We start from the raw sequence: 21,620 nt of genomic DNA on the forward strand, positions 1-21,620 counted from the left end.
AATAGAAATCACTATGACCTTAAAAGCAAATTCAAGAAACAACAATACAATAATCAAACATATCTTTATTGAATGACTATGGAGGCTTATTCAAAGGTTGCTAATTTTGATAGGAGATTCCAAAACTATGTCAATTCCCCAATTTAGACCGTGTTGATATTTGTGTAGAAATTGATACTTATGTATTAAGTTATTGACCATATGTTGAAATGTGGCGACTGATCAGCAAAGTACTGTACACTCAGCACGTATCCTCGCCGGGGTCCAACATTGTAATAAAACCCTAAAAAGGCCGACTTTGTTTGTTGCCCTAAAAACGCATGTTATAAGTGGCTGGGATGCTTAAGGCATTGTAATGTTGATGTACTATTTTTGCTGGATAATAAGAAAGATTGGACGGCTGTGTATGGTGGACGTAACCCATTCTGGGTGAACCACGTTAAATCTCTGTGTTATCTGTGTCCTGTTTTATTTCTTTATCTTTTGTATTTAAATCTGCATATAATTGTTAGTTCATATTTGCTTCGGATCTGCTTGAAACCCTAACAATTGGTATCAGAGCGAGGTTTTCTGTAAATTGGCAGGACTTTCAGATTTGAGTGGGAGCAATGGAGGATTCCAAATTCAAGGTCGAAAAGTTTAACGGCCAGAATTATCAGTTATGGAAAATGCAGATGGAGGATTACCTGTATCAAAAGGATTTGTGGCGGCCATTGGAAGGAAAGGCAAAGAAACCGACCACAATATCAGATGAAGAGTGGGACATTTTAGATAGAAAGGCACTGGGATCCATTCGATTGTGCCTTGCGGCGTCTGTAGCATTCAATATAACAGAAGCAAAAACGACTGTAGATTTGATGGCAACATTGGCTAAGCTGTATGAGAAACCCTCAGCTTCGAATAAGGTATTTCTTATGAAGCGTTTGTTTAATTTGAAAATGAGTGAGGGAGGATCTGTAGCGGAGCACTTAAATGAATTTAATACAATTACCAGTCAATTGTCTTCGGTAAAAATTACCTTTGCAGAAGAGGTTAGGGCTCTCTTGATTTTATGTTCTTTGCCAGAAAGCTGGAATAGCTTGGTTATGGCTGTAAGTAACTCTGTCTCTAGTAAAAATACTCTGGTATTTGATGATATTGTTGGTGTTATCCTAAGCGAGGAAATGCGAAGGAAAAGCACAAGTGAGACTCCAACATCATCGGGTAGTGTTTTGAATGTGGAGAACAGAGGAAGATCAAAGGAAAGAGGAAAAGGCCCTGAGAATGAGAAGTCACGAGGGAAGTCAAAGAAAGGACGCTCTCAATCTAGAGGAAAGAAAGATTGCTGGTACTGCGGAAAGCCTGGTCATCTAAAGAAAGACTGTTGGTCTCGGAAAAACAAAGAAGGAGACAAAAATGAAAATGACAGTAAGGAAGCTAATATTGCAAGTAATACTCTACAAGATGCTTTAATCTTATGTTTGGATAATGTTAATGATTCTTGGGTAATAGATTCTGGGGCTTCATTTCATGCTACACCCCATAGAAAATATTTTCTAGATTATGTTCAAGGTGATTTTGGACAGGTATATTTGGGTGATGATGAGCCCTGTCAAATTGTTGGAAAAGGAAAGATAAAGATCAAGTTGCAGAATGATAATGACTGGTTTCTGCAGGAGGTAAGACACGTTCCTAATTTAAGAAGAAATTTAATTTCTGCAGGGCAACTAGGTAGTGAAGGTTGCATAGTTACCTTCTCAGACAGTATGTGGAAGGTCACTAAAGGATCGTTAGTAGTAGCTAAAGGTGCGAAGGTAGGCACATTATATCTGTGTACTGGTAACACTTACTCTACCTTAGCTGCTACAGATAAAGTTACTGCAGGGACAACAACAATAAATGTTGCAAGAATAGATTCGATAATGTGGCACCATAGGCTTGGGCACATGAGTGAGAAAGGGATGAAAATCCTTCACTCCAAAAATCTATTGCCAGGACTAAAGAAGATTGATTTAGAGTTCTGTGAAAACTGTGTTTATGGTAAACAGAAAAGAGTCAGATTTCTCAAGGTTGGGAAAGAGAAGAAGAGTGAGAAGTTAGAGCTTGTACATTCAGATGTATGGGGACCGGCTCAGGTATCATCTCTTGGTGGCTCTTGTTATTATGTTATTTTTATTGATGACTCAACTAGAAAAACATGGGTATATTTCCTAAAACAAAAATCAGATGTTTTTGAAACTTTTAAGAAATGGAAAGATCTGGTTGAGAATGAGACAGGAAAAAAGTTGAAGTGTCTCAGATCGGATAATGGAGGTGAGTATTGCAGCAAAGCATTTGAAGATTACTGTTCCTTAAATGGGATTCGAAAGCAGAAGACAGTTCCAGGAACTCCACAGGAAAATGGTGTGTCAGAGAGAATGAATAGGACCATCATGGAACGTGCGAGGAGCATGAGATTGCATGCTGGATTGCCCTTACATTTTTGGGCAGATGCTGTACATACTGCTGTCTATTTGATAAATAGAGGACCTTCAACCCCTTTGGATGGTGGTATTCCAGAGGAGGCATGGACTGGTAAAAAGGTAAATTATTCTTTTCTAAAAACTTTTGGTTGCGAAGCTTTTGTCCATGTTGATAAAGAAAACAGAACCAAGCTTGATGCTAAATCTCAGAAATGTACTTTCATTGGATATGGGATAGATGAATATGGCTATCGGTTATGGGATTTTGAAAATAAGAAAATAATTAGAAGTAGAGATGTTATATTCAATGAGAAGGTTATGTATAAAGAACAGATGCAGGAAAAGAAGCATGAACAGGACAAACAAGAATATGTGGTGTTGGATGAGATTCCTGAAAATGAAATGCCACAGGTACCTGATGCTCAGCAACAACAGATTGTCCCACAAACTCCTGCAAGTGTTAGACGTTCTACGAGGACAAGTAGACCCCCTGAAAGATTTTCTCCTTCTTTGTATTCTATTTTATTAACAGATTCTGGTGAACCAGAAGAATATGAAGAAGCAATGCAGGTGGATACCAAACAACAGTGGCAACTAGGCATGAAAGAGGAGATGGACTCCTTGATGAAAAATAAGACTTGGGACTTAGTCCCTTTACCTGCAGAAAAAAGAGCCTTGCCTAACAAATGGGTTTATCGGCTGAAGGAGGAGGAAGGAGGTCAGAAAAGATATAAGGCCAGACTTGTGGTAAAAGGTTTTGCACAGAAAAAGGGTATAGATTATGATGAAATATTTTCTCCAGTTGTAAAAATGACTTCAATTAGAACTGTACTTAGTCTTGTGGCTGCAGATGATTTACATCTTGAACAATTAGATGTCAAAACAGCTTTTCTCCATGGAGATTTGGAGGAGGAAATTTACATGTTGCAACCACAGGGATATGAGGTCAAAGGTAAGGAGAACTTGGTGTGCAGGTTGAAGAAAAGTTTGTATGGCCTAAAGCAAGCACCCCGACAATGGTATTTAAAATTTGATAGTTTCATGGCTGAACACGGTTATCATAGATGTCATTCTGATCATTGTGTATATTTTAAGAGATTTGATAATGGCAGTTATATTATCCTGTTGCTTTATGTTGATGACATGCTTGTTGCTGGGTCTAACATGCAACATATAAATGATCTTAAACAAAAATTAGCCAGGTCATTTGCTATGAAGGATTTGGGTGCAGCTAAGCAAATTCTCGGTATGAGGATTACACGGGACAGGAAAAATAGAACCTTGAATTTGTCCCAAAGTGAGTATATAAAGAAGGTGTTGAAAAGATTTAACATGCAGGATGCAAAAGCAGTTAGTACACCTTTGGCTAGTCATTTCAAATTGACTAAGGAGATGTGTCCAAAGGCACAGGAAGAGGTTAATAAAATGTCTAACATCCCGTATTCATCAGCTGTTGGCAGTCTGATGTATGCAATGGTATGCACAAGGCCAGATATTGCACATGCAGTGGGAGTTGTGAGCAGGTTTATGAGTAATCCGGGTATGGAACATTGGAATGCTGTGAAATGGATTCTTCGGTATTTGAAAGGAACTACTACGAAGGCATTATGTTTCAAAGGATCTAATGCTGCTCTAAGTGGATTTGTTGACTCTGATCTGGTAGGTGATATTGATTCACGGAGGAGTACTACAGGGTATGTTTTTACTATAGGGGGAACTGCAGTCAGTTGGATTTCTAGGCTGCAAAAGGTTGTTGCACTTTCAACCACTGAAGCTGAGTATGTTGCTGCTACAGAAGCCAGTAAAGAGATGATTTGGCTGCAATGTTTTCTGAAGGAATTGGGTCAGACACAAGAGGATAGCCCATTGTATACTGATAGCCAGAGTGCCATTCATCTTGCGAAGAACTCTGCTTTTCATTCAAGGACAAAGCACATTCAGCTTAGGTACCACTTCATCCGGACTATTTTGGAGGAGGGTCAGTTATGGCTTGAGAAGATTCACACAAGTGAGAATCCTGCCGATATGTTCACAAAGGCAGTTCCACAGGAGAAGCTGATTTCTTCATCAGTTTCTGTTGGTCTTCTTGATTAATAATTGTGGAATTTATACCAGTCAAGTCCTAGTGTTTTATCCAGCGGATGTTGCATGTACAGTGGTGTCGTGTAGTATCAGTCTCCAAGTGGGAGATTGTTGAAATGTGGCGACTGATCAGCAAAGTACTGTACACTCAGCACGTATCCTCGCCGGGGTCCGGGGCCGGGCCGGGCCTCGGGCAGGGGTTCGAGGGCGGCAGCCCCCGAGAAAAAAAAATTTGCCGTTTTTTGTTGATGAAAACCGACATTGTAATAAAACCCTAAAAAGGCCGACTTTGTTTGTTGCCCTAAAAACGCATGTTATAAGTGGCTAGGATGCTTAAGGCATTGTAATGTTGATGTACTATTTTTGCTGGATAATAAGAAAGATTGGACGGCTGTGTATGGTGGACGTAACCCATTCTGGGTGAACCACGTTAAATCTCTGTGTTATCTGTGTCCTGTTTTATTTCTTTATCTTTTGTATTTAAATCTGCATATAATTGTTAGTTCATATTTGCTTCGGATCTGCTTGAAACCCTAACACCATAAGTATCTTGAGAACAACCTTAGATAAGTTGCTCCAACATAAAATTGCTACAAGATAGGAAAGGGCGTTTATATCTCAAGTTGCTACAATATATTGTTTGAGGCTATTGCGGGATTTTATATTTGTTATATGCCTTTTATAGCAAGATAACATAAGATAATATTATAATAAAGTGATATTAATGATAAATGAAATATGATAATGAAAATATTGACACTTCATATAATCATAAAATGTAAGTTTTCACAAAAGAATTGTTTTGAATTTATGACATATTGACACTTCAAATCTAGAGGAATCATAAAAGATTTCTTCAATTTATTATGCAGAATGTTTTTGTGTAACATATAATTTCGGCCAAAAGTTTGAATATATTATTTACATTCTCTTTCTCATTAAAGATGTTACATCCCACTTGTGCCCTAGATGTCTTTATGTTATTTCTATGCAATGTTATTTGTGCTCAGTACGATGGAATGATGTTTTGCAGCATATATGTTGATGACTTGATATTAATCATAATGGGATACAAGATGTTTTACTTTTGTTATTAAATAATGCAATGACAAAGATATGTCAAGATTTCAAACTAACTACTTGAATCGACCAAGTGTGTGCAAGAGATCGTCGTCCTTCGAGAAGGGAGGGGACGTATCATCAGGTCGAGAGATGATGAAAGAGGAATGCCATCTGTAACCCTAACCGTTAGTTGAGTCAAGTTGTTTCACATTAACCTTGCTTTCGTCAACCAGTTGTACAAGGTAATCGTATTTTAGGCAGTTTTAATAATTAGGGTTAAACCATCCTAATATTGAAATTGGTAATCTTCTCTTGCGACTAAACCTTTGTGAGATCCTAGTCCTTACTCCTTACATTTCTATAGTTATGGATCTCCTTGATGTTAAATATTTATTATTATTTAAAAAAAACGCATTCATGCATATGTAGAAATATATGTTTAAATATATATTATATGCATACATGTATATATATGTAATAACGTAAGTATATACTAAGACTTTGAGAGACACATACGTATACATGCGTGTATAGATAAATATATGAATCGAACATATATATAAACATATACTTACCACTCAAAGTTTATTTTAAAATTATTAAAGCTAGTATGATATGTCATCGATATGAAAACCATATGTTCGAATGTCTTATTTACATGTATAAGAATCATACTTATATTACGCACCGCTTGGCTTATGTTATTAACGGACTTGGTGTGAGATTGAACCATTTTTACTTGGCGATATTCGAACCCATATTTTAATATTAGTAACCCCATAGGGGCGGAGCGTAATTTGTGGCTTGTTTGCATTCCGTATGAGATTCACTCTAAATTTAATCAAAATTGACCAAAATGAATATAACTGATTCTTTCCGAAGATTATAGGAGTCTTTTGGAATGGAAAGCATTATTATTTTTATTACGTTTTGGAAATAGTTGCTCTAAAAAAACATTATCGAACTTTCTCTTTGACGAATTACATTGCGATAAGCTTTTGGGTGCTTGCAACGTGTGTTGGAATTCCTTGGGCAAGTAGTGCCTCTGTGCTAATTGTGAAAGAATAGAAAAGAATCTCTGGAATATCTGCAAGGAAAGGCACATCGAATTCATACCTTCATTGCTTAACCAGGTCATGTTAAAATATCTATATTTAGTATGGTTTTGTTCGTTCTTTCTTTTCTTCTTTGCTTCTATTCATGAAAGGAACGAACCTTTGTTACTTGAATTCAGTAAACCTTTTTTACCGAACTATGGCTGTGATAAAACTCTTAATTGATAATGGAATTATATACACCTAATGCATTGTACAGCCAACGTAGTCTTGTTTAGAAGAATTACGCATGGAACTGCATTAAAACCCTCTTAACTTTGGGGTGCATACGTATTATAATTAATACTCAAGTAGAACATAAATAGATTGTTAAGACAGAAAATTTTAGCTCAGCAATTATGAAAATACATAAAAAGGGAGTTGGGAATATTATGGCTCAGAGGAATCAATAATCATGAATCACTGGGATATCCTCTTGGTATTTTAATATGTTCTAGAATAGAAGTAATGTGGGAATTTCTCCTCAGCTATGTAAGCTGCACAATTAATCTTGAGAACAACCCCTCTTGAGATTGTTAAATTAACCTAGTATGAAGAAGGGTAGATACTAGATAGGCAAGAGTAGCTCCACAGAGCTCATTGATGCAGATTGGCATATTCAAAAACAATAAGTACACTTCGATATTACAATGACAGCAAATTCATATAACGCATGTTAGATACTACAACTACAGTGAAGATGAGAGCTGGCAGCTCTATGGCCTGTCTTACCTTTTTTATACTAAAGTAATAGTTTCAATTCAAGACCATGAAACAATGAATTCAGAGAAGAACAAATTACACTTAAAAACAGTAAGGCCTTCAAATTCACAATGAGGTTGAATACCGACCAATATGTTCAAGCTAAGCCCACTCAATAGAGAACTATTGTGTGTTTTGTTTATCATGTATCAATCTGGAAACCCAAGTTAGAGTCAAGTAGGGTGATGAACATTGATTTCACGCATTAGCTTGATTGCAATTAATTAAAACCTTTGGCCAAGGTCATGTTCTAGTTATGAGCGTCAATCAGTTTGTTAATTCAGATATACAACCCAATCAAAAGTCATATTAGTTAGGGGTAGCCTATAGTGTGTGCCCGATTAAGGATTTGTGTAGGATTATACACCAGTCTCGGATGGCATGAGTTCAATTTCTCGTTACCTCCTTCCTAGTTGGAAACGGCATGAGGGACTACTTTAGCCCATGGTTGGATGGAAAAACGCCCTGATGATACTTTCCCTCCTCCAAATCATTGGTAAAGTTATGCAAAAGATCAAAATGTAAATCAAGAAAAATGTAATCTCTAAACCTCTCTACTCTATTTAATTGAAATGTTAAAATTTCATTTGTACTAGAATATATCTTCATAGAATAGATAACTACTTCATTTCAAAAGTTTTTGTTCCAGTTCAATGTTGTAAAATAAAAATATGTTGCATGTTTTTTGTTTTCTATTCTGTTTTAAAAGTTGTAATTTTAATTTGCATAGCAAGTGTATATTACAAAAGAATTTTTCTTAAGTAAGCCATATGCCAATAGAAGAGATGAAGACTTTATACTTGAGATGAATTACGTATTTCAACAACTGTAACCTAATATTGATAAAGTATTTATACATTCGATTATAAACTTTTTATTAAATTTATAATTATATAAATTAGTATCGACTAATCATTGTGTTTGTGTGTGAAAAAATGGAAAAGAGGTCTAATAGCTACAGGCACAATACTTCAATAAAGTCATTACATGTATGGTTAGTAAATCAATAATCAATAAAGAATAAACCATAACAAAGCGACTAGTTGTCTTTTAAAAGATGCGAGTATAAGGTTGCTCTCAGATTTTTATAAGCAATACCAGTGACTAGACTACACCAAGACGAAAGATTTAATCTATATGAGCATGATATGGATGCAAGATGGATGATTAATTCAAGCAATATGGATTCAAGTAATAATGAAATAAACTAAATATGGATGCAAGCAATAATAAAAAAAGCACAAGATCTTCAATGACTCCAGAGCAAAATCAGCATAATAATAATCTCCAAGGTGTTTCTCAAATATCTCTGAGGTGATTTGAATGAGAGTTGAAGGTTGAATTTATAGAGAATTCATAAGAGAGATAATGAGAAAGCTCAATTTAAGATTAATTGAAAATAATTGAGAAATCAGGTTCAGTTAACCTTGAGATAGATTCCAATTATAGTTTAATTGAAATGCATTTAGATAGAAAGTTCAAGTTGCATTAGAAATAAGAATTAATTAATTCCATGCATTTGTGATAAAAATAGATAATTCTTTGATTTATTCAAGAAAAGAGTCTTTCAATGCAACTGAACTTCTTTTTCTAAAAAGCTTTGAGTTCCAATATTAGAGAATAAACAATAATTCACTTAATAATTGCTTTTCTAATTTCAAGTTCTAAATTTAGAAAAAGAAATAATATCTCAAGTTTGATTTCTCTCTCAATTCAATTCTTTTATTTTATTTTCAATTTAACTCTTGCTTTGTAATTAATTCCTCTTTTGTAATAAATTAATTCTTTTTTTGCATGATTAAATAGCAAATTTATTAATTAATTAAATATGCTAAGATATTTAATAAATTAAACAAGATAATTGATCAGAAATGATATTCTTGGAATGATTCAATTAATAAATATTTAATTAATATAGAGTAATTGACTTGCCATGCAATATTTGATGATTAAAGAATGAATTAATATGTTCAAAGTTGATTTAATTGCCTTTGGTTAGGACCTTGGTGATGTTGTCGAGATTAGGAGCCCATGGTTTAGATGACCAATTTTAGGGTATTACACATTGCACCTCTTTTAAATACAAGCGCTAGTTAATTTAGCCAATTGTTGCTAGCTTTTCAGCATAAATGATATTGGGTATAAAGACTCCACTAACATTTTCTTCCTTTCCAACTACGAAGAATTGATCTACCTTGGTCAGTGATGATTATTCAAGGTCTATATTGATAAACGATTAACCTTTTCTATTGAAAAGGTTGGCTGAGAAAAACATCATTAACTTCGACTAGAGCCCTGGAAGAACCCATGGCAGCAACCAATGTCTTTAAAAATTTTGTAAAGTGGAACAATTTATTAAGGTTTTTTTTGTGTATTGTACAAATCAAGATGCGGGCTATTGCACTTGTTGTTAAATATAAACAAGAACATGGATAAATATCAAATTTGGTCTTTGAAAGAATGTCCAAGAAGATATTAAAAAAGGTCGGCAACGATTCAGAGCGGTTGATGAGATTCATTTTTTAAAAAGAATACACATTTTGAGCAAAATTTGACTATTATGGATTGGAACACTACAAAATGTATATTGATTTACATAATTAATGTTATGAAATGCGAAAAACATCCTAGGTAATCTCACCTGTACATAAATATTGTATTCTTATTATATTCAATGTAAATTTGGTAATTAAAAAGTTGGAAAGTTGAAACCTAAGCAGTGGAGGAAGAGTAAATTTCTTACTAATCAAATCAATTAGTTAAGTACATTATTCACTTGACAGATTTCCTTTAAATTGTATCATTCATTATCGAAGTCATCGAAGGCGTTTCAAATAGGAGAGGGTCTTATACATGTGCACTATAACTTTACGCTTTGAAAATCTTGTGTGGATATTTCAAATTCATCTCAATTTTGTACAACAATTGACTTGTCAAGTCCCTTGCTTAAAAAATGGTTTCAAGGTCACATGACCAAATATGATGACACATCAACATGCATTTTTTGGAAGGTGTCCAAAATGGTCCAAAATTGTGATACAACTAATAGGTGTGCACTAAGTCATGTTTACTTTTTCACTAATGTGGCATCACATGTTTAGTTACTTTTTGAATTTTAGAGATATTTTTTTCATAATAAATATTGACATGACCTTTTTAGTGCTACTATTGGTCCCATCTTATCCAACTACCATAACAAGTATTGATACCCTATCACCTATTGATCTCTCCCCCTAATACTTTTCTAATTCATTACAATTAAAACTGATTTTATGTTCAACTATAGGTGGATGTTGAAGGCTAAGAGATTTCCGATATAAACATAAAACGGTACAGAGTAGAAGACCACCTACTTTTAAAATGGTGTACAACGTTTTGGCCAAATTGTTGAAGTCGATGTTGGACTACTCGCGACTCAGCTCGACTCGCCAAGCCCCTGAGAAAAAAACTCAGCAAAAACTCGAGAAAAACTCGACAATGCTTAATTTCAATAAAAAATGCATTTTTTTTGCAAAATTTAATGAGAAGATGCATCCAATGAGTCAATAAATGATAACACAAAAGAAACAAGCTGATTCTAGATATATTTAAATGCAAAGTGTCTACAAAATCGCATCCTCATGAGGCTGGAAGCAAAATAGTAAATAGTTTTTGTAAAATCAAAAGTAAATACATCATTAAAAATTACAATTACAACTTCCTCTTCCCAGCTCTAGCTAAAACTAGGGGAGAGGTAGAACTAAAGGGTCTAGTCCTAGAAATTTGCAGTGGTCATGACTGTGCCTCCTTGCTCAGTACGGCTGGTTCATCCTCCATCCTGGATGAAGCTATGATTGTGGCACTGGCAATGACTCCTCATCCTCATCCTCTTCCTCCTCAATGTCATCTAGCGTGAAACCAAATCCACCCCCCTCCTCCTCCATAGCTTGCCTCTCCAAATCAGTGTTGTCATCCTCAAAAAACAATGGACGTTGCTCCTGTGATGTCCAATCACTGTAAGGATCTATATCATCCAAGTAAAGTGGACCACCTGCTACTTCCTCTACCTTCCTTACGCACAATCAAAGATTATATTGCACAAAGACAAGGTCATTGAGGTGTTTTTGAGCTAGCTTGCTCCTCTTCTTCATGTCGATGGCTTCAAACAAGCTCTAATTGTGCTGACAACTGGATGAACTAAAAGGTTGACATAAATTTCTGCGGGCAAATTTTTTGAGATTTGGAGTATTTCCACCCCAACTTTGCCACCAAACATCTACAAATTAAAATTAGGTTGAAAGTAGCACCCCTCGGCAGGGTCTAAGGGTGAGAAAAAGAGGGGTAGAGAGATAGGTCTAGATCTTGGTGGAGATCTACAAACGCGCAATATTTGAATTTCATCATTCATTCTCATAGTTTCAAACTTTCAACTCTAAAATGTATAATACCAGGATTTCTTCAATGCTAATTATGTTGTTATATGGAGCCTAATCAAACTCGGAGGTTAAATTTTCCCTACTTCCATCAGTGCAATTTCCCCCTATATTTTTTGACGGGGGTTTGGGGGCAACACCCCCAAGTTTGGGTCAAGGGGCATCGCCCCTTGTGGGGTCAAGGGGCAACCACTTATACTTGAATGTTATATTTCATGTGTATGTTCTGATGAAGAGAATGAAATTGACTTGAAAAAACAAAAATTGATATTTTTTTGACATGTTTGGGCCTCTTTTTTAAGTCTAGCCGAGTTTTTAAAAGAAACTCGCCGCTTGGTGATTATTCGACAAGTTTTTGGCAAAAACTCAACGAATTTTTGCTGCGAGTTAAAATCGTAAAAATTCATGGAACTCAAAAACTCGCCGAGTACTCTGCGAGTATTCCATCTATGCGATGGAAAGCTCAATGCACTTAAATAAAGGAATAAACTTTTTTACAAACTACAGATAATTTTAGTGCTACCACACTAGGTACCACCATATTTAGAGCCTCCTTTGCAAGAGAGGAGCTCGAATGTCAACATCAATGACCACACAATAATTATAAACTTGTGAAAGATAAAACGTACAATTAAGACAATTTCTAGCACGACACCTTTAATTAAAAGGATAGGAATAGGTTAGACCCCAAATAAAATTTATTTTCTAAGTTTCTTGGTATCTATCTTATAACCGGAAATATCAAGGGCAGTAAAAGGTTAACCCCGCATAAAAAAAATTCTTGGAATAATTCCTACTACCATATATCCATTCAGTTTGGGCCGGACTGATTCTTCGAAAGATTTCAAATGGCTCAATGGACACAATACGCTTCTAAACAAATAGAATATGACTGCTTTCATCGTTTTTTAAGCTTTAGCTGCTTTACAATGATTTTCTACTGCAAGCGACCGAGGATCCTGCAATGAACATTGAAAATAACAAGGACGTGTATCAGAATATGTGAAATAAATCAGCCAACAAACGCCTCGTGGACATCATTCCACGACGTTCCTCGTCTTGTAAGATTGTTGATTCGGTTTCATATTCCTTGCGTTGAATGACATCTCCGTTTTGTGTGAGAAGAGTAATAAACATTTGTACGAAGAATCAACCACTAGTCTATGGTATATTTTTCACTTCAGACTCAAACGTGAATAATTGTCTTATTTTATCACAATTTTTATTAGTGTAATTAATATATTTTATCTTGGTTATTCTTTATTTGTGTCTTATAACAAATCACTTACGTTTTATTTAGGGAATTACATAAGAATTGTTGGAGCATTTTCACTTTAGGTGGACTATTCATGTTATCATTTCCACTTTATGTGGTGTCTCCACCTTTAATACCTTTATCACATTATCATATCCAACTTTCATGGTTACACTTTTCCACCTTTGATGAGTGATCCCCCTTTAGAGCTGCTATCACACTATCACTTTTCCACTTTAGGTGGGCTTATTTTTTTTCATTTTTTGTCTCTTTACACTTGTCATAATCTTATGCTCTTCTATGTTCTTACCTTGGCTATATAACCAAGGGGTCTCCTATGTACATGCATTGAATTTTATTGCATCATTAATAGGAATGCAGTTTATTCTTATCAAATTATTTATCTCTTGTTGTTGTGCTTTCCATTTGGTCACTAGACTTGGGTGGCTACCTCCATAGCCAATTCTTATGTGGTATCAAAGCTGATAGAGTGCCACTGGTTTGCAATTGGAGAGTTTTTTGAGCAATCTTTGAGTTTTGGATTTGTGACTTTTTTGTTGTAGGTCAAAATTAGAACTTGTTGGATTAAATCTGAGGCCACCATTGGATTCAAGAGTTTTGAGAAAATCGGAATTGTCTTTTGCTTTGTCCAAATCTGACTCTGAAGGCCAAATCTTGAGCCATTTAAAGTTTATAGGTGCAGCGGTAATTCAAGCATCAAAATTAAGTAAGTGATTTTCAAACAACGGGATCTCAATCATTCAACCTCTTTTTTTCAAGCAATTTTTTAATGAGTAGAATTTCATGTTCTTCATAGTGGTGTAAGAGTTTTCTAATTGTTGTACACGAATTTTCATAAAATTGTGAAATGTCTATTTTTGCAGCTTTTGGGGCATCATTGGAAGCTCATATGGACTCCTTTTCAAGTGCAATTTTTTTCTAAGTGCATAATTTTTTCCTTATTTTACAATGGTACCATCAGTTTGTAGTCATTGTGATGAAAAATTTCACTTTAATCACATACCCTTATTTGGCTTATTTATCACAAATGTAATGCTTGGATCTTAGTTTGGTCTTTTGCATTAGTCATTTGAATTTCTTATAGACTAATTGAGGTAGTTGTAAACAATGAAACCTGAAGTCCACTTTGCCTTGTTTTGCAAGTGGCCATTGTACATGTACTAAGTATCAATTGCCAAACCATCATTTTTTTTTTTGCAAGGATGAGTCTTTGATTAAGTGAATTTGGAGGAATCCTCTCTCTCTCTCTCTCTCTCTCTCTCTCTCTCTCTCTCTGGTGCTCTTTTGATTTCAGTTACGGGTTTCCTAAATTTCCACTTTTAACTCCACATAATTATGCATCTTAAAAAGTTAGTGCATGGAGTAAACTAATAGAAAAAGGTTTTAGTCATTACGTTAATGACACTATTTCATAACCCTTAGATTCTAAAGATGATCCTAATATGAAAATGAAATGGCTCATTAAAAGTTATAAGGCTCTTGGAGTGTTGCAAAAATATATCACCTGAGTTTGGATCGTAAGGATTTTGATACAAACATAGACTGTCACTACAACAAATGAGGTAAGAGCATACCTCAAGGATTGTGGCATTGCGAATAAGGATGCACAATTGGACTTTAATTTTTTAGGCAAGCTTCATTTGGAATATGCAACTTTTGTTTCTAGTTTCCACACTCATAGATTGACAATGGGGAGTGTCTGTACTATGTATCATCCTTTGATTCATTCATTGAGATGTTGATACTTGAACAAGCAAAGTTGAACACAATGGGTATTCTCAAGTCATCCACAAGTCACATTATTTGGTGGCTAATCATGAGAAAGGATCCAACAAGAAGCAAAAGCAAGCAAAGCCAAAGCCACAAAAGGATAGGGCACAATCTTCCTATCCTCAACAAAGAGATTCTACATCCTTTCCTAAGGGGGAATCATCCAAGAAGGAGAAGTTCACTTGTGCATAATGCAAGAAGTTAGGACATGAAGAACACTATTGTTACAAAAAGGATATTGATGAATTGAGGTATCTTATTGAGAAGAATAGAATCAATTTTCTTTCTAGAACGTCTACTTCAGCTTTTTCTTCCAGAGAAATATAATTTGACAAGGAAAAGAGTCACACTTTTGGGACAAGTAAGAAAAAGGACAAGCTCTTTGTGCTACTATAGGTCATGATTCAAGAAGATGGCTTCTAGATTCAAGAGCTTCTCATCATGTGGAATCTTCACAATCTATGTTCTCTTCATTTGAGCCTTGCAACATGTCACCGATTTTGATGGGCAATCATACATATATGAAAGTAATTGGTAAGGAATTTATTGTTATTGGGTATGACACCTTCAATAATGTGTTGTGTGTACCTCACTTGACAAACAATCTTCTTCACATCTATCAAATCACTCATGGTGCAACAAAGAAAACTATGACAAACAATCTTCTTCACATCTATCAAATCACTCATGGTGCAACAAAGAAAACTATGGAGTTCACTCCTAATTTAGTTATCATTAGAGATGGGGGTTGGGAGCCTAGCTCGATTGGCAAGAGTTTCCAATGATAAAGCACGTGGTCACGAGGTTTGGTCTCCCCCCAACCCACGTGGTATCGAAGGACGTGTCATGCTAGCATCACCAGTCATGTTAAAAAGTTTACCCGGAGCACTGCAATTTATAGGGGGGTGCTATACCCGATTCTTGTAGTCTAAAAAAAAGTTATCATTAGAGACTTTGAGAGTAGAGATATCATTGCTACTCGGATGGTGACTTTAACTCTTCCGATGATGATCATACTAGTGTGGATTACGATATCAAGGAGAACTTTGATTAATGAACTTGGGTGTTCTCACATGTGATCCAAATCTTGAAACCTTGTATTTCATCTCCTCCTATTGATATCACATCTACTATTGCTCCTAATGATGCTGGTGTTGCTACAATTTTGGCTTCTTGTGATTTAGTGCCACAAGATATACATTGTCTTCCAGATACAGTTCCTTGGCATGGTTACTTGACAGACATTGCAAGTTTGTTTGTGGAGTCCTACATTGCATATTTGGGAGACATCATTGATGATATTCATCTTCTCTTTGATGGAGAAGATTCTTCTTTAGTTGTTGCAAGGGAGCACTCTGACCCTCTTATTCTTTCTCTACATGATTATTCTTTCAAGTTTGATATGATTATAGATACTTATGTACAACATTTGTAGGTCTCTTTATCTTTAGAGGAGACACTTGAGACTTTAGATCATGTTATACATTCATCTTCACTAGATCTTGTATTTCCCTTTTTAGTAGTGTGGCCTAGTACATCTAATTTGAAAAGGGCAATTTTCAACATCAACATGGGGAAGATGCTCCACAATCATTAAACAACGTCCCTCCTCTCAAGAAAAACAAAATTAAAGGTGGATGTATGAAGTCTCCCCAATCTTGAAAGGAAGACATAGGAAGAAAACTCAAAATGTATGGAGTCCTTGAAAGGTCCAAGTATCCACATTTAGCTTGCAGCATCTACCATTGGTGCATATTCTATATTAAAGGGGGGCCTACTTGGTCTCTCCTCTTTTCTCTTATTAGGGGGACTTTTTCCTCACATGGAGTTTTGTCCTTTCGTTCTTCTTTGAGATTTTGTATTTTCATCTCTCTTTTCGGGAAGAGTTTTTTCCATTAGGTTTTCTCCTTTTCTTCATTTGTGAGAGATTGCATCGCATTTGTTCATGGATCTCTCTTTTTGGGGGGAGTTTTTTTTCCATTGGTTTTTCTCCATTTCTTCGTTTGTGAGAGATTACATTGCATTTGTTCATGGGTACCTAACATATCCTAGTTGTCGAGACCCATCTTGCCCTGTTATATTTTATGCACATCTCCCTAAGTTGCACTTAAGTGGGAGTGTTTATGTAATTAAGGTGTTTTACCTTTGGTTATTCTTCATCTATGTCCTAATTACACATCACTTAAGCTTACTTAGAGAACCACATAGGAGGTGTTGGAGCATCTCCGATTTAGTTGGATTTATCATATTATCATTTCCACTTTATGTCGTGTCTCCACCTTTAGTGCCTTTATCACATTATCATAACCAACTTTCGTGGTTGCACTTTTACACCTTTGTTGGATGATCCACCTTTAATAGTGTTATCACACTATCACTTTTCCACTTTAGGTGGGATGATAGCTTTTCACTTTTTGTCTCTTGTCATTATCTTATGCGCTCTTATGTTCTCATTTTGGCTATATAACCAAGGGGTCTCTTATGTACATGTATTAGATTCTATTGCATCATTGATAAAAATATAGTTTATCCTTGTTGTATTTTTTTTCTCTTGTTGTTGTGCTTTCCATTTGATGTCTAGTTCTTGGGTGGCTACCTACATAGACAATTCTTACAGATTTACCTGTTTATAATTAGAACTACATTATTTTTTAACTAATTCTACACAATGAACACCATGACCTTTATTCAATCAAAAAAAATCTTAGCATCCGCAATCAAATAACCTAAGCATAAAATCTAGATAGTCAATCTCCATCAATTCATTCTTGTTTTATAATAGCATTAACAAGAGCACTACAAAGGAAACACGAGACTTTCTATAGTTGAATTACCAAAAGCTTGAAACTTGAACCCATAATTGGAATAAAACATATCATACAAGAATAAAGATTGGTCAAGTTGATTATGAAGCTTTTATTTTACCTTTTCAACCTCATTATCTTCAGCCATAAACAATCTTAATCCAAGTCATTTAACACTAGGTAATATCGATGTGGTTCATATAATATTACAAGCAAGCATGTAAAACCAGAGAAGAGTAAAAAATAACCAATATGAAAACGAAGAAGAATAATGATCTATAATGTGAGGAACGTCTTTGGTAATGGGGAGAAATGGTAACTGCACATCTATTAAGAGAGTGGATAAAATACAGTTTTCTTTGTAGATTCTTGGTAGGAGATTGAGATACAAATATTCTAAATCTTTAAAGATTAATCCTATGTGTTTTATGTCAATATCATATTGCTTCTTTCTATGAATGCAACTAGAATTTTCTTGAGACCATTCATGCAAGGAAATAAGATATATTAGCTCAAAAATGTCTCCATAGACTTGTCTTTGTACAATATAACCTTTGGCTTCATACAATAAAGGTACAAAATAAATTAAGGGGATCATTAATTTGGATAACATTGATCCTTATAACATTTAGACAAGGTGAGATGAAGAGACCCCGTTGTTTTACTATGAACAAGATTCTTTATTTTTAAAGGTACACGCTAGTGGGTGCAGCTGCATCAAGAGCTACTATGCTATTATTAAGATAATATTGACGAATCATATGATTCATCACTACCATAGGTTGAAATGAAGCCACAAACACAACTTTCCATGTTGAATGTTGAGCCACAATGGAGTCTAAGGATTAGAACCTCTCCCCACATTTTCACTAGATGAAAAAAGAAGAGATATAATGTTGTAATATGGAATTTATGATAATGATTTTAAAAGGCAATCAGCATAAATTCATAAAAATCACCAAACAACTATTTTATTAGGATTCCACATATGGATGCAATTTAATTCTCAATTTGTATACAAATAAATCATATTTAATAGAAAACTCGTTTGTACTCATTTATGGACTCATTAATTACATTTTTATTGAGTTATACAAAAAAATGTGTTTTTAAAGAAATTTTAGAAAATTCTTAAACTGCTCCAATTTTTTGTTGAATCACAAATTTTTGATTGATTAATTTTTTTATCAAATCACAAATTTTGGGTCTACTAAATTACAATCTACCAATTATTACTACGAATATTACCCCTAGTTCTACAATGAACTAGACTAGTGTATAAATTAATGAACTAGACTAGTGTATAAAATACATCGAATGGAAATGAAAAATTAACAATTACCAAAATCAAAAAAGTGGATTCACAAATACAAATAAAGGCTAGAACACAATTACTTCAAGCATAGAAGAGAACTGAAAATTTAAAAAATCATAAGCAAAACATCCTTAATGATGCAAGAAGGCCAAGGGAACCCAAGCTAGATAATAGAGGGCTTAAGTAAACCTTTGTTATGCTAAAAATATCACTAATAAAACACATGACAACTTAAAAAAAAATTGAAGTCATATGACAAAGCTTGATAGATTGAGAATTAATTAGGAAACTACAAGAGATAACATTCAAAAATAGAGAAAGGAAGGAAGATAATAGAGAAAGGAGGATTGAATCCCAATCTCTAGTTTATATAACAAGTAAACACGTGACAAGAAAAAGCTATTGTGCGATCAAATATAAAAGTATATTACCATGTTGCACAAGCATCCAAGCATGGTAAGCTTTTTGATGCTTAAAACACAAAAGGAACATAAGGTAAGTGCAAAAAAGACACTAGTTTACCAAAAAGCATTGAGAAAAAATAAAAATATAATCATAATTTGACATGAAAGGTAAGAAAAGGCTAAGGCATGGTCTAAATGAGTCATAAAACATGATAAGGGTTACAAACACTAAACCTAGTCTCAAACATAACATAAAAATTGTAAGTCTATGTAAATTATGGCATTACACCTATATCCACTCTATTCCATTTTATTGTTCAACTAAGTGACCCTACACACAATATAGAGATAAGATAGTTCTCCTTAAGGTTCTACAATGGCTCACTTTCTTTGAACCCTAGTGTGAATTTGAAAATATGTTTGATGTTGCTTTGAGATGTTTGTGTTCCTTCTAAGAGTAATTGTATTAACTTAAAATGGTAAGTATAAATTTCAACAAACTTGTGTCATTTGAACTCAATAGTCTTCATTTGTGACTACAAAAAGTTTTCATTGGTGTTTTCTTGTTTATCTAGGAGGCAAAGACTACATATTGAAGGCTTACGAGTTGGTACCCAAACTCTTGTGCTAAAGTCTCTTAATAACCCTTTTTTTATGCCTATTCATATGAAAAAGTTTTGAAATTTTCTAATGTCTAACTTATAGCTCTTTTTAAGACTCACTACAAGATCCTTTCAAATATTATTGTTGAGTAACTAAAAGGGTTCCCACTTTCTCTCATTTCCTTCAAACAAGGTGGGTTTATTTAAGGGCATTAGATCCATAATGATATTAAGATTATCTAGGAAGCTATTTTCTTTATACATATTAGTCCAATATTCAAAGGTTGCACAATCTTTATGCATGAGGTATGGAGAGAACAACTTATTTTGCTAATTATGTATATTCTATCTATCTAACTTTAATGGTTTTCTAGAATTAGTATATGTTGATTAAAAGGCTAACAAAATTATTTTCTAACACATATTTTAATAAAAATTTACCTTTATATTAAGAAATACCCCTTTCAATGGTTTGAGCTTCCAATGAACCTAAGCATGCAATAGGAACAAAATCAATTAAATTACTATATTATTGAGTTAAAAATAGGAAACATATCTATACTGCTAAAACCTTAATAAATTAGATTTTATAGCATTCTCATATGTCATGGTAATTATATCAAATTCTAATTTTTAATCATGTATGAATAATTCCTCAAATTCAAAATTGACATTCAAGGATATTTTGATTGTTGATAAAACTTTGGTAATTAAACATAATCAACAATTTTTGGTTAAATGCTAAATTGGGTTCATGGGACTTGAGAAAAGAAACTTGATAGGTTTTTTAGGTTAAAGCCAAGCGAAAATAAAGATCTAGACTCTCGTAGATTTTTGTTAGTGAGCAAAAAGAATGAAGGATAAATTTTAATCATGTTAGAATAATTAAAAAGGTGATAAATGATTTATGGAGTCTCACATATATATAGTACTATCTAAAGGTGTTATTGATTGGTTAATACAAATAAATATTTATAGAATCTTGTAATCTACTTGAACTACAAATAATATTAGAGCTATATGAAATGGCTCCATTTTTTCGAATTTTGTGTAATTATCTCTAATAAGATTCTATATATTTTTGCCCATTGACCATTCAATATCACATTTACACATTGTTAAGTTAGTCTTTAACAAGTGCAATAATATATGATACTTCTTATGCTTCTAAAAAGAATTATATGATATTTGTTAATAGTCTTTTTGATTAGGTTTCCCAAGCCCACAAAGGAAAGTGTTTCAACATGAAGTTAGTATTTTAACAACCATTATAATAAAGAATGTTTTTTAAAAGGCACAAGGAAATAATTTTAGTTTAAAGTCACCATTTCAACACATTGCATATTTGTTCTAACCTTAAGAAAGGCTTCCTCCTCTTGCCTAGTCCTACATGAATGAATGATCTATATGAGGTGAGTTTAGGCACTATTAAAAGTGTGGTGTCTCAATTTGCTTGGGATGAGGCTCTTTCTCTTCCAATGGTGGCTCCTAGAGGTGAAGCTACCATGGTGTCAAATTTGGACAACGCAAGTGGGTATAAGGTTGTGCACTCAAATGCAACCCAATTTTCAATAGTTTTGACTATGAAAGGGCTTG

General features: G+C 34.3%; 1 long non-coding RNA gene across 7 annotated transcripts in view; it reads right to left on the reverse strand.

Annotated features, from left to right (window-relative positions):
* LOC131060792 (uncharacterized) overlaps positions 1 to 21,620 on the reverse strand; it is a 54,458-nt gene that overhangs the window by 27,993 nt on the left and 4,845 nt on the right. For 5 of the 7 annotated variants that reach the window (XR_009110443.2, XR_009110444.2, XR_009110449.2 and 2 more), the window contains exon 3: positions 20,466 to 20,513. This is a non-coding gene — a long non-coding RNA (uncharacterized LOC131060792). Of the gene's footprint in view, positions 1 to 10,620; positions 10,878 to 17,998; positions 18,573 to 20,465; positions 20,514 to 21,620 lie in introns of those variants that run through there. The other 2 variants (XR_009110447.2, XR_009110446.2) reach the window with 2 other exon arrangements.

This window comes from Cryptomeria japonica, chromosome 10 (genome assembly GCF_030272615.1).
Source record: "Cryptomeria japonica chromosome 10, Sugi_1.0, whole genome shotgun sequence".
Classification (NCBI taxonomy): Eukaryota; Viridiplantae; Streptophyta; class Pinopsida; order Cupressales; family Cupressaceae; genus Cryptomeria; species Cryptomeria japonica.